Here is a 13259-nt window from a genome sequence, read left to right as displayed (position 1 = left end):
GCTGGTACAATGACAACATTTGAAAGGCATTTGGATGGGTATAGGAAGGGCTTGGAGGGATATGGGCCGGATGCTGGCAGGTGGGACTAGTTTGAATTTGGATACCTGGTCGGCACGGACGGGTTGGACCAAAGGGTCTGTTTCTATGCTGTACATCTCTATGTACTGTGCTCCTGTACTCAATACTCTGACCAATAAAGGAAAGCATACCAAATGCCGCCTTCACTATCCTATCTCCCTGCGACTCCACTTTCAAGGAGCTATGAACCTGCACTCCAAGGTCCCTTTGTTCAGCAACACTCCCTAGGACCTTACCATTAAGTGTATAAGTCCTGCTAAGATTTACTTTCTCAAAATGCAGCACCTCACATTTATCTGAATTAAACTCCATCTGCCACTTCTTAGCCCATTGGCCCATTTGGTCCAGATCCTGTTGTAATCTGAGGTAATCCTCTTCGCTGTCCACTACACCTCCAATTTTGGTGTCATCTGCAAATTTACTAACTGTACCTCTTATGCTCGCATCCAAATCATTTATGTAAATGACAAAAAGTAGAGGACCCAGCACCGATCCTTGTGGCACTCCACTGGTCACAGGCCTCCAGTCTGAAAAACAACCCTCCACCACCACCCTCTGTCTTCTACCTTTGAGCCAGTTGTGAAAAGACTTTGTCTATTTACCCTATCCATGCCCCTCATGATTTTATAAACCTCTATAAGGCCTCAGACACTCCAGGGAAAACAGCTCCAGCCTGTTCAGTCTCCCCTGTAGCTCAAACCCTCCAACCCCACAAACACCCTTGTAAATCTGGGCATGGATAGGGTGAATGCACTCAGGGCTGGGGAATCGAGGACTAGAGAAGATTGGTTTAAGGTGAGAGAGGAAAGAATAAAAGGGAACCAGAGGGGCAATGTTTTTACTCAGAGGGGGGTACGCATATGGAATGAGCTGCCAGCAGAAGTGGTTGAGGTAGGTACATGATTAACATTTAGGAGACATTTGGACAAATACATGGATAAGGAAGATTCAGAAGGGTATGGACCAAGTGTTGGGAAATGGGGTTAGCGTGGAAGACATTTTGGTTGGCATGGACAGTTTGGGTCAAAGGGCCTTTCTCTGTGCTGTGTTATGAAGGTGAAGGTGTGTATGTACCTTTAAGAGAGAGTGAAAGCAGTTCTGCACTGAGAGCTTACACCTATCTGTCTATATGACGAGATGGCAGTCCCGGAGAGCACTGGAAAATTGAAAATATATAACATTTGCCTGTGAAATGGATACTTGAGTTTTGGTTGCTGTTTTGACAACAATTCAAATTTAACCAATCAGTTTAAATTATGCCCTAGGATACTAAAACCCAATCGAGTTTGAGTTTATTGTTTTGCCAACATCGAACCAATCAGACGATCCGATGTTTGGGGGAGGGGGGTATAAAAATGTAGAAAATTGGAGAGGGAGCAACTGCCATTGAGACAGAAATGCCTGGAGATCTAACAACTCCAGGAAATTAGGAAACACTCTCTATTCTTTTCATATGAAAGATATTCGCAGTATAAAGAAAGAAGATAATCCAGGGAGATCTTCAGCCAGAAGAGTGAAGACACAGACGAAGACAGTGGTTGTATGGTTTTGAAATTAAGTTGATGTAATTTTTATAAGTGTTTTATTGGAACATCATATTGTTGTAGAGTTGGAGGCAGGTAATAAGCAGTTAAGAGAAGGGGGGGGGCTTAGAGTTGTGAATAGTTGTTGTTTAATGTCCACTTTTAGAATTAAAGAATAAATGGATTTTATTTTCTTTAAATAGTTGAATTTGGGGGTTTTCTGTCACCCATATATCAACAGATTTCGAGGCGAGGTGAATTTTTCTGCGTGTTTAGTTTAATTAACAGAGTGGTCTACCGTCATAATGCTATGATTCTAAATGTTACTTGTTAGCCCAAGCCTGGATACTGTCCGGATCTTGTTGTATTGGGACACAGACTGCTTCAGCATCTGAAGGGGTGGCGAATGGTGCTGAACATTGTACAGTCATTGGCAAACATCCCCACCTCTGACCTTAGGAAGGAGGGAAGGTCATGGATGAAGCAGCTGAACAGAGCTGGGCCTAGGGCACTACCCTGAGGAACTCCTGCAGAGATGTCCTGGTGCTGAGATTTCTGACCTCCAACAACCACGATCATCTTCCTATGTGTCCAGTATGATTCTGACCGGCGGACAGTTTTCTCTTGATTTGCAAGGACTCCAGCTAAATTAAACAATAGGTCAAGGGGTCAAAGGTTGAATGATAAGACCACAGGCCATAAACGCAGGAACAGAAGTAGGCCGTCCAGATCATCGAGTCTGCTCTACCACAAAATGGCGGATCTGATCATCCTCATCTCCACCTCCCTGCCTTTTCCCCATAACCCCTTGATTCCTTTCCTGATTAAAAATCTGTCTCTATCAGTGTGGGAAAAGATCTGCCACCTGGCCTACCCGCAGTAGGCCCACACGCAACACAGGAAAGCAAACTCGGTCAAACTATTTCAGAAATACCCAGAATGCCTCAGCAGGGACCAAACAGGCTGACAAGTGAAACCAGACAGCACTCACAGACCAGGGACTACACTTCCCGAAACATACTAACAATACCCGGGCAACACAGCTGTCCTGAAGCCTTGAGGAAAGTCTCATAACACAGCAATACCAAAGCCACACAAAGGACAGATCAGACAGAGAGGCACCACCAAGGACCTCGCTCCAGGACAGGAACAATGGAAGACGTTCTCACCGACCTTCAAAGAGAACTGGAATTTCCTGATCCCACTGATACTGTCTGGATGTTGCATTGTATCGACAAGCAATATTTGACCTTGGAGTGCCGGTTCATAGCTCCTTGAAAGTGGAGTCGCAGATAGATAGGATAGTGAAGGCGGCATTTGGTATGCTTTCCTTTATTGGTCAGGGTATTGAGTGCAGGAGTTGGGAGGTCATGTTGTGGCTGTACAGGACATTGGTTAGGCCACTGTTGGAATATCGCGTGCAATTCTGGTCTCCCTCCTATCGGAAAGATGTTGTGAAACTTGAAAGGGTTCAGAAAAGTTTTACAAGAATGTTGCCAGGGTTGAGCTATAGGGAGGGGCTGAACAGACAGGGGTTGTTTTCCCTGGAGTGTCAGAGGCTGAGGGGTGACCTTATAGAGGTTTATAAAATCATGAGGGGGCATGGAAAGGGTAAATAGACAAAGTCTTTTCCCTGGGGTGGGGGAGTCCAGAACTAGAGGGGCATAGATTTAGGGTGAGAGGGGAAAGATATAAAAGAGACCTAACTGGCAACTTTTTCACACAGAGGGTGGTGTGTGTGTGGAATGAGCTGCCAGAGGAAGTGGTGGAGGCTGGTACAATGGCAATATTTAAGAGGCATCTGGATGGGGACATGAATAGGAAGGATTTGGAGGGATATGGGCCGGGTGCTGGCAGGTGGGACTAGGTTGGGTTGGGATATCTGGTCGGCATGGACAAGTTGGACCGAAGGGTCTGTTTCCATGCTGTACATCTCTATGACTCTACAACCGTTTGTCAATGATCATCACCGTAACTAGATTACTCCATTTCCTAACACATTGTATCTTTCCCCATTTTAATTAACCTTCTTGTACCAGATTCCTACAAAACCTGGCTTCATCCTCAGCTTGAGGATTGAACCCTTGATCTACCTGGCCAGACTGTCAGTTCTGGGTCAGCCTGGTCAATTTCTCTTCCAGCGATATTGCTTGTAATAAACAACGTGTCAATTTCACCCGATCTGGTTAACATGGTCTCTGCTTTATTGGGCTAATTTCTCCGACATTCAGCCTTGAATGTACTTAATGACCCAGCCTCCACAGGCGTCGAGGGTAAAGAACTTCACTCCCCTCGGAGACAAGAAACACACCTCCCATTACAAACTAATCTTGGACGTTAGCTTTTCAAGATTCATGGACAAGGACTCTCAAATCCTTCAGTTCCGTAGCTTTCTACAGTCTTTCTCCATTGAAATAATATTCAGCCCCTCTATTCCTCCTGCAAAAGTGCCTAACCCTACATTACCTTTGAGTATAGGAGTTGAGACTTAATGTTGAGGTTGGACAGGACTTTGGTGAAGGCTCTTCTGTGTCCAGTACACCCCACTGCATAGTGGGACAGCACGGTGGCTCAGTGGTTAGCATCGCTGCCTCACAGCGCCAGGGACCCAGGTTCGATCCCAGCCCCGGGGCGACTGTCGGTGTGGAGTTTGCACATTCTCCCCTTGTCTGGTGTGGGTTTCCTCCCACAGTCCAAAGACGTGCAGGTTAGGTGAATTGTCCATCGTGTTAGGTGCATTAGCCAGGGGTAAATGTAGGGTAGGGTAAGGGTCAGTGTGGACTTGTTGGGCCGAAAGGCCTGTTTTCCACACTGCAAGAATTCTAATTCATTTACAGTTCTGGTCACCCTGCTACAGGAAGGATATTATTAAACTAGAGAGGGTTCAAAAGAGATTTACCAGGGTGTGGAGGTTTTGACTTATAAGGAGAGGCTGAGATCTTTTGCCCAGGGGCGTAGGAGGCTAACCTTTACAGAGGTCTTTTTTAAAAATCTTGAGGGATTTATATAAGGTGTCATTTCCATTGAGTGGGGGATTTCAAGATTAGGGGGCACATTTTGAAGGTGAGAGGTGAAAGTCTTGAAAAAGACAATGAGGAGCATTTTTTTTAACTCATGTGTGGAATGAACTTCCTGAGGAAGTGGTGGACGCGGGTACAATTAGTAACGGGTGGGACTAGATTGGGTTGGGATATCTGGTCGGCATGGACGGGTTGGACTGAAGGGTCTGTTTCTGTGCTGTACATCTCGATGACTCTAATAGGGAATGTTTAGAGGGATAAGGCCAAGCACATGCAGGCGGGACTAGTTTAGTTTGGGATTATGATCAGCATGGACTGGTTGGACCGATGGGTCTGTTTCTATGATCTAAGACTCTGTTTCCCCACATTCTGATCCAGATATGGGCCCATCAGAAAATAGATGTTACAAAACTAAAGGCTCTGCATCTGAATGTACCATACATTCACCATAAAATATATGAATTAATTGTATATATTAAGGTGAATAAATATGATTTAGGAGCCGTTACAGAGGCATAGCTGTGGGATTGGGTCCTGAGGGGTTTATTACATTCAACAATAGGAAATCAGACCAAAGTGTTGGGCTCTGACTGTTAATCTAAGAGGGAATCTGTACAGCCATAATCGTCAAGGTCTTTTCCCCAGAGTAGGGGAGTCCAAAACTAGGGGGCATAGGTTTAAGGCAAGAGGGGAAAGATTTAAAAGGGACCTAAGGGGCAACTTTTTCATGCAGTGAATGGTGCATGTATGGCATGTGCCAGAGGAAGGCTGGTACAATTATAACATACATGGGGACATGAATAGGAAGGGTTTAGAGGGATATGGGCCAAGTGCTGGCTAATGGGACTAGCTTAGTTTAGGATCTATCTGTCTGGGTGTATCACTACCTGGTATGGCAACTGTACCACTCAAGATCGGAGACGGTTACAGAGAGTGGGGAACTCGGCCTAGACAATCACAAACCTCCCATCTATAGAATCCATCTACCAGGCCCGCTGTCAGGGAAAGGCCGCCAGCATTCTCAAAGATCCATCCCACCCTGGCAATGTTTTTCTATAACCTCTACCATCGGGGAGAAGGTACAGAGGGCTGAACACACACCCACCAGCCGGTTTCGTAACAGTTTCGACCCTCCTGTTGTTGGAATACTGAACGGACTCACAAACTCTTAACATTCGCCTGTCCCTGTGTTTTTGTTTTTGCTGCTGTTTACCTATTATTTACTTCTCTATGCTACTTAACTCTGTGATCTGCCCGTATTGCTCGCATGACAAAGCTTTTCACTGTGTCTCGGTACACGGGACAGTAAATTCAATTCAGTTCGCTATCTGGTCAGCACTGTGTGAGTTGGCCCAAAGGGCGTGTTTCCGTGCTGTATATCCCTGTGACTCTGTGGTTAGAAATGACTTTAGTTCACGGGTTCTGGGCGGAGAATCGATTTTGGAAGGAGATGAAAAACAAGAGCTCACTTATGGGAGTCATCAACAGGTCCCTTTGTAGTAAGAGGAGGTGATGGTCTTGTGGTATTATCACTGGACTGCTAATCCAGATAATGTCCTGGGGAGTCAGGTTTGAATCCAGCTGCGGCAAACAGTGGAATTTGAACTCAATGAAGAAGCTGGAATTAAGAGTCTAATGACGACTGTGAATCCATTGTCGATTGATTAGATTAGATTACTTACAGTGTGGAAACAGGCCCTTCGGCCCAACAAGTCCACACCGACCCGCCACCCACCCATACCCCTACATTTACCCCTTACCTAACACTACGGGCAATTTAGCATGGCCAATTCACCTGACCCGCACATCTTTGTGACTGTGGGAGGAAACCGGAGCAAACCCACGCAGACCCGGGGAGAAGGTGCAAACTCCACACAGTCAGTCGCCTGAGTCAGGAATTGAACCCGGGTCTCAGGCGCTGTGAGGCAGCAGTGCTAACCACTGTGCCACCGTGCCGTCCATTGGAAACCCTAATCTGGGTCACTAATGTCCTTCAGGAAATGAAGCTGCTCCCATTACCTAGATGTGACTCCAGACCACACAGCAATGCCGTTGTCTCTTAACTGCCCTCTGGAGTGGGCAATAAATGCTGGCCCAGTCCATACCCTCATCCCATGAATGAATTTAAAAAAAAACACCAACTGTGCAAGAAAAAATATTGGGGGCCCGTGGTTAAAGATGTCAAGACGCATGGTTAACTTTAACCAACTTCAACCAATTTGTGGGCGGCACAGTGGTTAGCACCGCTGCCTCACAGCGCCAGAGACCCGGGTTCAATTCCCGACTCAGGCGACTGACTGTGTGGAGTTTGCACGTTCTCCCCGTGTCTGCGTGGGTTTCCTCCCACAGTCCAAAGATGTGCAGGTTAGGGTGGATTGGCCATGCTAAATTACACCTAGTGTTAGGTAAGGGGTAAATGTAGGGGAATGGGTGGGTTGCACTTCAGCGGGTCAGTGTGGACTTGTAGGGCTGAAGGGCCTGTTTCCACACTGTAAGTAATCTAATAAGTCCAAAGATGTGCAGGTCAGGTGAATTGTCCATGCTAGATTGCCCATAGCATTAGGTGCATTAGTCGGGGTAAATATAGGGTCGGGGAATGGGTCTGGATGGGTCGGTGTGGACTTGCTGGGCCGAAGGGCCAGTTTCCACACTGTTGGGAATCTAATCTAATCCACAAGCCTCCCCTATAATCTTTCCTCATGAGGATCTCTCTCTCTCTCTCTTTCTCTCAACCTGCCAATACCAATATATAGTTCCTTCTAAACTGAACACTGGTACACCAAATCCTTGTTACGAACTCTCGCAAACAACATAAAAATGCAGGTACCACAACAATGTAAATCTACTGCAAGGCAACATGCGTTCCCGAACCGAGCAGACATCGGGTTATTTTTAGGCTGAGTCATGCAATAGGATTGGGGTGAGGTAAATTCTAGACAGCAGCGAGCATAAAATGATTGAACTTTTCTCCGGTTTGGAAGGGAGAACAGTGGGTCTGAGACGAGAGTTTTAAACTTTAATAAGGGAACGTGAGTGCACATGAAAGGTGAGTCAGCAGATTAGTTATTCCCGAGAATACCCTGAATAATATTGCTTGCTTCATAAAAGGAAATATATATTGGCATTAGAGACAGTTTGAGAGAGAGAGAGAGATCCTCATGAGGAAAGATTATAGGGGAGGCTTGTAGGTTAGATTAGATTCCCTACAGTATGGAAACAGGCCCTTCGGCCCAGCAAGTGCACACCGACCCTCCGAAGAATAACCCACCCAGACCCACTCCCCTACCCTGTATTTACCCCGACTAATGCACCTAACACTATGGGCAATCTAACATGGCCAATTCACCTGACCTGCACATCTTTGGACTTATTGAAATTCAGAGAAATGAGAGAATATCTCACCAGGACATATGAGATCCAAAGGGGGTGTGATAGGACCGAGACTGCGGTGCTGTTTCCATTTGTGAGAGAGACTAGGACCAGAGCGTGGCAAAATCTCAGAATAAAGGGTCAGCCTGATCTCCAGCATCTGCAGTCCTCACTTTCTCCCTCTGCATCTAACTCTGTACTGTCCCTATCCTGGGAGTGATTAATGGGAACAGTATAGAAGGAACTTCACTCATTATGTGACCACATTCTGTACCTGTCCTGGGAATGTTTAATGTGGGACAGTGTAGAGGGAGCTTTACTCTGTATCTAACCCCGTGCTGTCCCTGTCCTGGGAGTGTTTGATGGCGACAGTGTAGAGAAAGCTTTACTCTGTATCTAACCCCATGCTGTCCCTGTCCTGGGATTGCTTGATGGGGGACAGTGTAGAGGGAGCTTTACTTTGTATCTAACCCCATACTGTCCCTGCCCTGAGAGTGTTCGATGGGGGGGGGGGGGAGGACAATGTAGAGTGAGCTTTACTCTATACCTAACTCTTGCAGTCCCTGTTCTTGGAATGTTTGATGGGGGACAGTGTAGAGGGAGCTTTACTCTGTATCTAACTCCATGCTGTCCCTGTCCTGGGAGTGCTTGATGGGGGAACAGTGTAGAGGGAGCTTCACTCTGTATCTAACCCCATGCTATCCCTCCTCTGGAAGTGTTAATGGGGACAGTGTAGAGGAAGCTTTACTCTGTATCTAACCCCGTGCTCTCCCTGTCCTGGAAGTGTTAGATGGGGGACAGTGTAGAGGGAGCTTTACTCTATATCTTACTCCATGCTGTCCCTGTCCCTGAGTGTTTGATGGGAGACAGTGTAGAGGGAGCTTTACTCTGTATCTAACACTGTGCTGTAAGTGAGGTTAAAGCACTCTCAGGGACGGTACGAATTGTAAAGATGGAGTGATTGCGTCATGGATATATTTTGAAAGTGTTCCATTGTCACAATCCCTCCTGTGCATTGCCCTTGCTCACTTGTTCACAGTGAAAGCAACATCTTTTATTAATGAGAGTGCTGTGCACAGCATGCTGTCAGTGCCCTGGGTGAGGAACCTAATTGAATTCAATTGGTACCACTCCCCGATGAGACAGAGCTAGTTCTGGGAGTCATTTATTTGAGTGCACCTTCCTGTAACCCACTCCCTGTGGTAAATCTGTAACTGCATTGCCATAGAGATAGATACAGCGCCCACTCCCTCAGCACTGACCCTCCAACAGCGCCCGTTCCCTCAGCACTGACCCTCCCACAGCGCCTGCTCTCTCAGCACTGACCCTCCGACAGCGCCCACTCCCTCAGCACTGACCCTCCCACAGCGCCTGCTCTCTCAGCACTGACCCCCCCGACAGTGCCCACTCCCTCAGCACTGACCCTCTGACAGCGCCCGCTCCCTCAGCACTGACCCCCCGACAGTGCCCACTCCCTCAGCACTGACCCTCTGACAGCGCCCGCTCCCTCAGCACTGACCCCCCGACAGTGCCCACTCCCTCAGCGCTGACCCTCCGACCTATGTTTCCAATTCTGATAGAATCATATCATACTCAAAACATTTAATTCCCCTGGGATGCTGCCAGACCTGCTGAGTTTCTGTTTTCCTATTTTCATTTCAGACTTCCAGCATCCGCAGTATCCTATTTTTATTCACCAGAATCTGGGATCTGAGGGTCAAACCAACGGGACAAAATTAAACACCGACTAGGTTTGGAATTCCTGTAATTTGGAAGGTCCAGGGTTCAACTTGACGGTCATTTGTGATATTTTGTCAGAAACTGCTGGGCTTGACAGATGAAAACAGTTTCCCAGGGTTAGGGATGTGGGTAGATGGCCTAAGAATTCCAGCCCAACGTCTTGGGAGTGAAATGAGAGAACACCTTCAAGGGCAAATTTGGGAGTACGTGCGGGTGAGAGTTTGGAACTCTCCTGCCAACAGAGATACAGGATCAACTGAGCTTTAATCTGGGAGAGCGGGAGGATTTCTTTAACCAGACAGCACAAGGTACGTGGATAAGGTCACGGATCAAGCGTGGTCTCGTTGAACAGCAGGGCAAGCAGACGGACGTGAATGGCCTCTTCCTGTGAATGAGGCTTGGGAGGCCGGGAAATGGCCTCTTTCTCTTCTTCCTATGTATCAAGCTCAAGAGGGGCTGAATGGCCTCCTGCTGTTCCTGTGTATCAGGGTTAGGAAGGGGCTGAATGGCCTCCTGCTGTTCCTGTGTATCAGGGTTAGGAAAGGGGCTGAAAGGCCTCCTGCTGTTCCTGTGTATCAGGGTTAGGAAAGGGGCTGAATGGCCTCCTGCTGTTCCTGTGTATCAGGGTTAGGAAGGGGCTGAATGGCCTCCTGCTGTTCCTGTGTATCAGGGTTAGGAAAGGGGCTGAATGGCCGCCTGCTGTTGCCGTGTATCAGGGTTAGGAAAGGGGCTGAATGGTCGCCTGCTGTTCCTGTGCATCAGGGTTAGGAAGGGGCTGAATGGCCTGCTGTTGTTGTGTATCAGGGTTAGGAAGGGGCTGAATGGCCTCCTACTGTTCCTGTGTATCAGGGTTAGGAAGGGGCTGAATGGCCTCCTGCTGTTCCTGTGTATCAGGGATAGGAAGGGGCTGAATGGCCTCCTACTGTTCCTGACAAGGTTGGCTGTCAGACTGATGGTGAGTGGATAGTTTTTGACCTGGATGAAGGATAGCTGTGGAGTTCCCCAGGGCCAGTGTTAAGACCCTCACAATTCCTTGGATATATAAATGACCTCAAACACGAGGCATGAACCACAATATAACAACTTGGAACTGATATGAAACCTGGAAAGTTGTGAGTTTTCAATTCTTTAAAAAGGAATTGAACAAATTATGGCACAGTAACAGACTCTGTCCACGTCGACCATAATCCCTAAACTAAACTAGTCCCAGCTGCCAGGACTTACCTCCAAATATTTCCTATTTATATACTTACCCAAATGTCTTTTAAACAGTGTAACTGTACCTGCATTCCCCCCCACTTCCTTTCGAAGTTTATTCCACATACAAACTACACTCCCTGTGTCCTTTCTAACTACCTTTCACCTCAAAAATATGCCCCCCAGTTTTGAGCTTTCCCACCCTAAAAGACATCTTGTCACTCACCTTATCTACTCCGGTGATTTTATAAACTCCAAAAGGTCACCCCTCAATCTCCTACGCCCCAGTGAAAAACGTCCCAGCCTTTCCTGTCTGCTTTTACATCTCAAACCGTCCATTCCTGGCGACATCCTGGTAAATCTGTTCTGAACCCTCCCCAGTTTAACAATATCGGTCTTATAACCAGAACAGGACGCTATACTCCAGAAGAGGCCTCACCAATGTGACATATAACCTCAACATGACATCCCAACTCCTATACTCAAAGGTCTGAAGGCAATCATGCTAAACACCCTAACCAACCTGTCTACTTATGACCCAAATTTCAAAGTATTATGTTCCTGAATCTCTAGGTCTCTCTGTCCTACAACATTACCCAGGGCTCTACTGTTAATTGAGGCTGACTTAATTTAATAGAGGGGAGTGTGGAATGATACTTTGGTCACACAGCTACAGCATGAACCTAGAAGGTAGAATTCTAAAACAGACTACGAGAATAGAGGCACATATGTGCACAGATCAGGAACGGTGCACAGAGAGAGGAGAATCAATCATTAAGGAAGTAATAGCAGAACATTAGGAACATCATAATCTAATCAAACAGAGTCTTATGAAAGGGAAATCGTGTCTGACTGATCAATTTATTAGAGTTTTTCAAGGATACATTAAGGACAATTAAGCGACTCTTGGATAGGCGCATGGAAGATAGTAAAATGAAGTGTACGTAGATTAGTTTGATCTTGGAAGTTGGCATAACATCGAGGGCTGAAGGGCCTGTACTGTGCTGTACTGTTCTATGTTCTAAATCCATGGCCCCTTGTTCAAGATTTCCTGACTAGTGAAATTTTTCTTTCATTATTTGTCCTCTTAAACCCCTTCAGAATTTGCTACACTCCAACAAGTTCACCCGTCATTATTCTAATGTTGCAGACATTGGTTCGGCCACTGTTGGAATATTGCGTGCAATTCTAGTCTCCTTGTGATGTTGTGAAACTTGAAAGGGTTCAGAAAAGATTTACAAGGATGTTGCCAGTGTTGGAGGATTTGAGCTACAGGGAGAGGCAAAACAGGCTGGGGCTGTTTTCCCTGGAGCGTCGGAGGCCGAGGGGTGACCTTATAAAGGTTTACAAAATTATGAGGGGCATGGATAAGGTAAATAGGCAAAGTTTTTTCCCCGGGGTGGGGGAGTCCAGAACTAGAGGGGCATAGGTTTAGGGTGAGAGGGGAAAGATATAAAAGAGACCTAAGGGGCAACTTTTTCACGCAGAGGGTGGTACGGGTATGGAATGAGCTGCCAGAGGAAGTGATGGAGGCTGGTACAATTGCAACATTTAAGAGGCATCTGGATGGGTATATGAATAGGAAGGGTTTGGAAGGATATGGGCTGGGTGCTGGCAGGTGGGACTAGATTGGGTTGGGATATCTGGTTGGCATGGACGGGTTGGACTGAAGGGTCTGTTTCTGTGCTGTACATCTCTATGACTCTAAGTGGCGGCATGGTGACTCAGTGGTTAGCACTGCTGCCTCACAGCGCCAGGGACCCAGGTTCGATTCCTGCCTCAGGCGACTGTCTGTGTGGAGTTTGCACGTTCTCCCCGAGTCTGCGTGGGTTTCCTCCCAGAGTCCAAAAAAATGCGCAGGCCAGGTGAATTGGTCATGCTAAATTGTCCATAGTGTTAGGTGCATTAGTCAGAGGGAGATAGGTCGGTGTGGGTGAAGGGTCAGTGTGGACTTGTTGGGCCAAATGGCCTGTTTCTATACCGTAGGGAATCTAATCTAAAAAAAAGCTCTCAACCAGAGTGGATAGAGGGGAACCAGTAGATGTGCTGTAATTGGGCTTCCAAAAGGAATTCAACAAGGTACCTCACAAAAGGTTAAGTCATAAGGAATGAGCCCATGATGTTGCAGGCAGTACCTTGGCATGGATAAAGAATTAGATCATGGGCAGGAAACAGGTTCTTTTTCAGGGTTGGCAATCTGTAATCATTGGGGTTCCACAGTGCTGGGACCACTGCTGTGTACAATATATAAACGGCTTGGAGTAAGAAAAGAAATGTATTGTTGCCAAATGTTCAGACAGCACATCAGTAGGGGGAAAGCACGTTTCAATG

Source organism: Hemiscyllium ocellatum, chromosome 50 (genome assembly GCF_020745735.1).
Source record: "Hemiscyllium ocellatum isolate sHemOce1 chromosome 50, sHemOce1.pat.X.cur, whole genome shotgun sequence".
NCBI classification, from domain to species: Eukaryota; Metazoa; Chordata; class Chondrichthyes; order Orectolobiformes; family Hemiscylliidae; genus Hemiscyllium; species Hemiscyllium ocellatum.
Note: the sequence above shows the minus strand (reverse complement) of the source record.